The 6,736-nt window shown below is 33.9% G+C and overlaps 2 long non-coding RNA genes across 2 annotated transcripts; one reads left to right on the forward strand and one right to left on the reverse strand.

The window, feature by feature from the left end:
* The first annotated feature begins 590 nt into the window (after positions 1–590).
* LOC131539468 (uncharacterized) lies at positions 591–4,011 on the forward strand. The gene is made up of 3 exons (XR_009270873.1): positions 591–1,758; positions 3,648–3,725; positions 3,992–4,011. It is a non-coding gene; the product is annotated as an uncharacterized LOC131539468 (long non-coding RNA).
* On the reverse strand, positions 1,919–5,038 carry LOC131539465 (uncharacterized). The gene is made up of 3 exons (XR_009270870.1): positions 3,579–5,038; positions 3,403–3,476; positions 1,919–1,936 (listed from the first exon to the last, which is right to left on the reverse strand). It is a non-coding gene; the product is annotated as an uncharacterized LOC131539465 (long non-coding RNA).
* Positions 5,039–6,736: the final 1,698 nt, after the last annotated feature.

The following is a 6,736-nucleotide window of genomic DNA, read 5'->3' on the forward strand; positions in this document are numbered from 1 at the left end:
AAAACATCTTTTACTACACTACATCTTTTCTTTTGATAATTTTTGCATCAAAAGCAAAATTAAAGTTAATTTAAAACTACCCCAAGTAGTACAAGTCTCTACTTCTAGTGCTTACTGTACATAATATTCACTAAGCTTAAAACAGTGCTACACAATGAGAATGAGAAGAATCTGAATAATTACCACAGGGAAATTTTATATCACAGGGAAAGGTCTTACAAATGTGTGTCACCGTTGTGTGCTTGAGTTGGTTCTAGTTGTTCGAGTCTTCTGCAATGCTGTTTTTGAGGTAAATGCGAGCCCTCCATCTGACTCCACAGCTTAAAGACAGTTCCCCCCTTTTCGTTGTCTCTAAAAAAAAAAAAGATTAAATATCTTTTTAATATTAAAATATTAATATTAAATATATTATACACACACACATACATACAGTACATATATACACAAACACACACATAAGGTCAGAAGTTTACATACACCTTGCAGAATCTGCAAAATGTTAATTATTTTACCAAAATAAGAGGGATAAGATATTTACATATTGTCCACAAGAGAAAAAATGTTGAATTTATAAAAATGACCCCGTTGTTTACATCCACTTGATTCTTAATACTGTGTTGTTCCCTGAATGATCCACAGCTGTGTGTTTTTGTTTAGTGATAGTTGTTCATGAGTCCCTTGTTTGTTCTGAACAGTTAAACTGTCTGCTGTTCTTCAGAAAAATCCTGTGCTGTGCTTTTCCAACATTTTTGTGTATTTGAACACTTTCCAGCAGTGACAGTGTGAAAAGATGGATCTCAAAATCATACAGAGGACAACTGAGGGACTCATATGCAACTATTACAGAAGGTTTAAACGCTCACTGATGCTCCAGAAGAAAAAAATAATGTATTAAGGGGGTGAAAACTTTGAAGTTCATGGTAAATTGAACCATTGTGGGAAACATGTAACCCAGACAGCAACATAGTGTTGGCCCAGATCCGGCCCACATCTGGCCCGCGTGAAATCAATGCGGGCCAGATGCGGGCCACATGTGGGCCGGATCTGGGCCGACACTGCTTGCTGTCTGGGAAGTATCTTCTGTAGCTTCTGAAGGGCAGTACTAAATGAAAAAAATATTTAGGCAAAATAAGAAAAATGTACACCTTCATTCTGTTTAAAGTTTTCACCCCCTTAATGTATCGTGTTTCCTTCTGGAGCATCAGTAAGCATTTTTCACTTCCAGTTCTTTTCCACATCATCAATGTTATCCATGGTTAGCATTTTTTAATTTTCCTGTAATCGAGTAATTTTGTCCTGCTTTGTGTGTAACAAAGATCATGTTCATTCTGCTTACTGCCCATAGGTGTGAAGTATAATAACTGATATAACAGAAGAAAAGCAAGGAGAACCTGTGCCACCTGTTTTATATTAAAAAATACACAACTAATTGCATATTACACAGATATGTTATGAATGTATTTGTTTCATTTAGTATTACAAAGCAAGGAAGGCAATGTTTAAGCCTTACACATAAGAGTCACAGTTTATTAACATGCTCCACTGTGGAAATTAGTGCATGGGACATCAGTGTCATACACACTTCCTTTAATCACCGACTTGAGATGAAAAAGGGTTTGTACCCAAATGACACACAGACTATAGCATTGCTAGAAGACTATGACTGTTATAACAGGTATATTGTTCAGGATGAGTGTGAAGTTATTTGAAGGAGCATTTCTCCAGAAAGCTGCAAGCCTCAATCGGCCCCAACAAACAGTATGTTTTGAACAGCACAAGTTGTAACATTATCAGGCACTCATTATTATCAATACTCAATTATAAATTGTGGCATTCAAATAGCTTGAATAACTCAAACTCCACTGAAAACTAAAAAAACAAACAAACAAAAAATGGACTCACCTTACTATTCGACAGTCCGGCTCTCAGGTGGAACCTGAAATTGAAACAGATCGTTATATAGTGTTGCTGGACAATTTCTCAGTTCATTTACCCAATTAACATGGAGCATACCGTTAACAGAAATAAAAGCATATTTTGGCAAAGATTTTATAAATAAAAACCATACCAAACAATATAATGTAATACATGTATATCTCCTCAGTGCCCCTCTGTTTCTATCATTCAGTGTGCTTGAAAGCGTTCTGCCTGCTTATTCAAGGGGACCGGGCTCGTCAAAAGTTTGGACACATTACTGTTTTTAATGTTCTTGAAACAAGTCTCTTATGCTCATCAAGCCAGCATTTATTTGATCAAAAATACAGAAAAAAAAAATATTGTGAAGTATTAAAAATAATGAAATGAAATAAAATGGTTTTCTATTTTAATACACTTCAAAATATAATTTATTTCTGTGATCAAAGCTGAATTTTCAGCATCATTACTCGTCTTCAGTGCCACATGATCCTTCAGAAATCATTATAATATACTAATTTGATACTCCGTTGTTATCGATGTTGGAAACAGTTGTGCTGCTAAATTTTTTGGGAATCTGTGATAGTTTTTCAGGATTTATTGATGAATAAAAGTTAAAAGAAAAGCATTTATTTATTCAGCTTTGCCATCACAGAAATAAATTATATTTTAATTACAATTTTAAAAGTAATTATCAGTTAAAATGTTTTTTTATGAATATATTGTAAAACGTAATTTATTCCTGTGGTCAAAGCTGTATTTTCAGCATCATTACTCGTCTTCAGTGTCACATGATCCTTCAGAAATCATTCTAATATTATTATTTGCTGCTCAAGAAACATTTCTGATTATTATCAGTTGAAAAACAGTTATGCTCCTTAATATATGCAGAAACCATGATATACAACCATTCACATGTTTGGTGTGTGTTATTTAATAGAAATGACTTTTTATTTAGCAAATAGGCATTAAATTGATAAAAGTAAAAAAATTTATAATGAAGCAAAAATATATATTTCAAATAAATGATGTTCTTTTGAACTGTCTATTCATCAAAGAATCATAAAAATGTTTCCAGAAAATGTTAAGCAGCAAAAACTTTTTTTTTTTTTTTTACATCTAATAATAATAATAAGAATCATTACTGATAACTGAGCACCAACAAAAATCCAGCACTAAATCAGCATGTTAGAATGATTTCTGAACGATCGTGCACTGAAGACTGCAGTAATGATGCTGAAAATTCACAGGAATAAATTACATTTTAAAATATATTCAAATGATATTTCACAATATTACTTTTTTAATTTTATTTTTGATCAAATAAATGCATGCAGCCTTGAGGGTTAGCGCTTAAACATTAACACTGCTAGCCCACCATGACAGGCAGCAATCTTAAACATTAAATTTTAATGGAAGCAGTCAAAATTACTATAGTTTAAATTAAGTAATTAAGTTAAAATTAGTTAATTACGTATAATTACAGACCTCTGGACCGTTTTCTTCATGTTAGCAAGTCCTCTGATAACATAGGCCTAAGTGTTCGCCGGTCCAACACCGATCTAAGGAGCAATAAAAACACCAAACCTTTAAGTTATCGTGTACACAACATAATAAGAAATTAATTTGTTAGTAGAACAGTGTGATAACACGGTGTGACATACCTCAGTGAAGTTTTAACAGCGTGCAGTCCGTCTGCCTCGATCTTCTTGATGTCTTCTTCTTCTATTAAGGTTTATTGGCGGTTGGCAAACAACTTTTTGGTGCATTACCGCCACCATCTGGTATGAGTGTGGACCAGAATGTTGTGTGTAAGCATTGTTTAAAAAAAACTATATCCTTCCACTTAAATTGGTTTCTCTAAGATACTGAAACAGTATATTACAACACATTTTTTTTACTCTTTCCGCAAAATGATAATCAAGCCAGCATTTATTTGATCAAAAATACAGGAAAAAAATGTAATATTTAGAAGTATTACAATTTAAAATAATGGTTTTCTATTTTAATTTACTTCAAAATACAATTTATTGCTTTGATCTAAGCAAATATCTTTGACGTCTTCTGTTCTGAACAGGCGCTCGTTTCGGACGCGGCCCGGATCTGCTCTGCGACAGTAGTTCCCGCCCACTGAAACCGGGCCCGGGCTGGATCCGTGTTACAGCACTGAAACGGATGTGACTGTAATACGGATTTGCCGGTTTGAAAACGGATCCGGCACAGAGTCAACTGCTGTCTGGGGCATTAGTAGAAGTTGTTTTAATAGCACCAATACTAAGTCTAAGATCTTTGAACTGTATTCTGTCTAGATTTTTCCAGGACACTCTTAGCTGCCGCTCCATATACCATACACCCATAATCTATACATGATCTTATTAAGGCCCTGTATATATCTAGTAATGACTGTTTATCTGCCCCCCAATCATATCCCGAAACTGATCTCATAAGATTTAGTACTTTAATACATTTAGTTTCAATCTGTTTAACATGTGTCTTCCCGTAGATATTTCTCATCAAACCATAATCCTAAATATTTGAACTTTGTTACCCTTTCCATACTTTGACCATATAGTTTAAGCTGTATATTTCCTAACTTTCTTTTCCTGGTAAAGAGCATGTAACATGATTTAGCAACTGACATCTTAAATCCCCAGTCATATGTCCATCTTTCAATTCTAATTATAGCATTCTGAATATTATTAATCATATGTCTAATATGTTTCCCTCTTTTCCATATAGCCCCATCATCTGCATATAATGAATACCCAATACCTTTACCAGCATTCTCAAAGATGTAATTTATCATGATGTTAAACAGAACTGGTCTAATAGCACTACCTTGTGGAATACCATTTACTATATTAAAGTCATTTGAAACATCATCTTCAACTTTAACACGAAATGTCCGATTTGATAAGTCTAAAATCCAGTTATACATTCTTCCACCAATACCCATATTATGTAATTGAATCAATAGTCCTTCTCTCCACATTGAGTCATATGCTTTCTCTATATCAAAGTATACTATAACCATGACCTCTTTCATGCTAATTGCTTTTTCAGATTCATTACTAACTTTCACTAGGGCATCTATTGTAGATCTGCCTTTCCGAAAACCACTTTGTTGTGCACAAATCAATCCTTTCTCTTCTAAATAATATGACAGTCTACGAACTATTACCTTTTCCATCCATTTACACAAGTGAGATGTTAACGCTATAGGCCTGTAATTCCCTGCATTGTCTGGGGTTTTACCAGGCTTACTAAAAGGCAATATCAGAGCACTTTTCCATTTATGAGGCAATTTGCCTTCTCTCCACATCTTATTAAACAGTCTTCGTATAATTTCCATAAATTCATCTGGTAATTGTGTAAACATAGCATTCCACTATGAATACTTGCAAACTTCTTACCTAATTAGTCAGCTTTCTCCTTGGTTGTCATTGCCAAGTATTCTCCATCTACCCACACAGGGATTTGAACAGATTTCCTTTTCCCAGTCATCTTTTTAATCATTGACCATACATCATTCAGATCTATTTCTCTACCAATAGCTGAACAGAACTGTCTCCACTCGTTCTTCTTTGATGACTTAATAATTTTCCGTGCCTTAGCTTTCTTTCTTTGATAATCAATCAAATTGTCTTGACTCAAATGCTTCCTTAGGACTCTAAATGCACTATTTCTTTCTTTTATTGCATTTTTACATTCATTATTCCACCATTGATATAGTTTTAGCAGATTCCTTGCAGCATACTCTAAATTTCTCCCATTCCGCTTTAGTAAAACACCATCTCTCTATTCTGTAACCTTCCTGCACATGTAGTTCAAAATTAATTGTGCATAATATCAGGTGATCACTTCCTGTATTAATGTTATTCAATATAAGGGATACGTATGGCACTACTGGGCATGCACACATCAATACATCATAATTTTTGACACACTGCAAAAAAGGGACCATTATGGTAAATACAATATACATCAAATTGAAAAAAAAATACAGTAAATCTCGAACTGAATAAAAGAAATCTATAACAATCTAATGTTAAAACAAGAACGATGGCTAGTCATCAACAGTCTTATTTAAAGTACTAGTGTTAGTAACCTATAACTCCAGATGTTAAATTCCTCACCTGGGCTGTTACTAACCCACGTTAACTAACTCCAAACCAGAGAAAATTACATTAACCAACTTTAACTAAACTTTGCCCCTGTCCAAATACGTCACAGGCTCATTCATTTTGAAACAGGAAGAAGCGTCGATAAGAAGATAAGTTGTATTGTTTGCCAACTGCTACAAAAGGATAAACTGTTTGGCGTGTCGGTAAGTAAAAATAAAAGATCTTTGGTCTTTACCAATACTTAAAACTTTGACAACTTTAAGAATGTGTGCGTCGTTTGTGTGCATAAACAACAGTTAGGCACGTTTAGTATGGGTTTTGAACTTCACATAGGCACGTATTACCAGAGCTGGGTAGTAACTGATTACATATCTGCATCACGTAATCAGATTCCAAAAATTAAGTACTTGCAATTAGAGTAAGTTACATTTTAAAATACTCGTAATCAGACTACAGTTACTTTTTTATTGATTACATGATTATATATTATTCACACAATAGCAATAAATGATTCATCATTTATTGATTCTCTCTATTTCCTCTTTTCTAAAATAGTCTATCGCTTATATACACTCAGAAAGTCCAGTTTTGTGGACATTCACACAGAGATCAGTCATTATTCAGGTGGCGACACAGCATTTGACCACTGGATTTACAAAAATCATTTCAGGTTTAAGAAGCGTTTCAACATTGCATCA

Source organism: Onychostoma macrolepis, chromosome 04, assembly GCF_012432095.1.
Source record: "Onychostoma macrolepis isolate SWU-2019 chromosome 04, ASM1243209v1, whole genome shotgun sequence".
Classification (NCBI taxonomy): domain Eukaryota; kingdom Metazoa; phylum Chordata; class Actinopteri; order Cypriniformes; family Cyprinidae; genus Onychostoma; species Onychostoma macrolepis.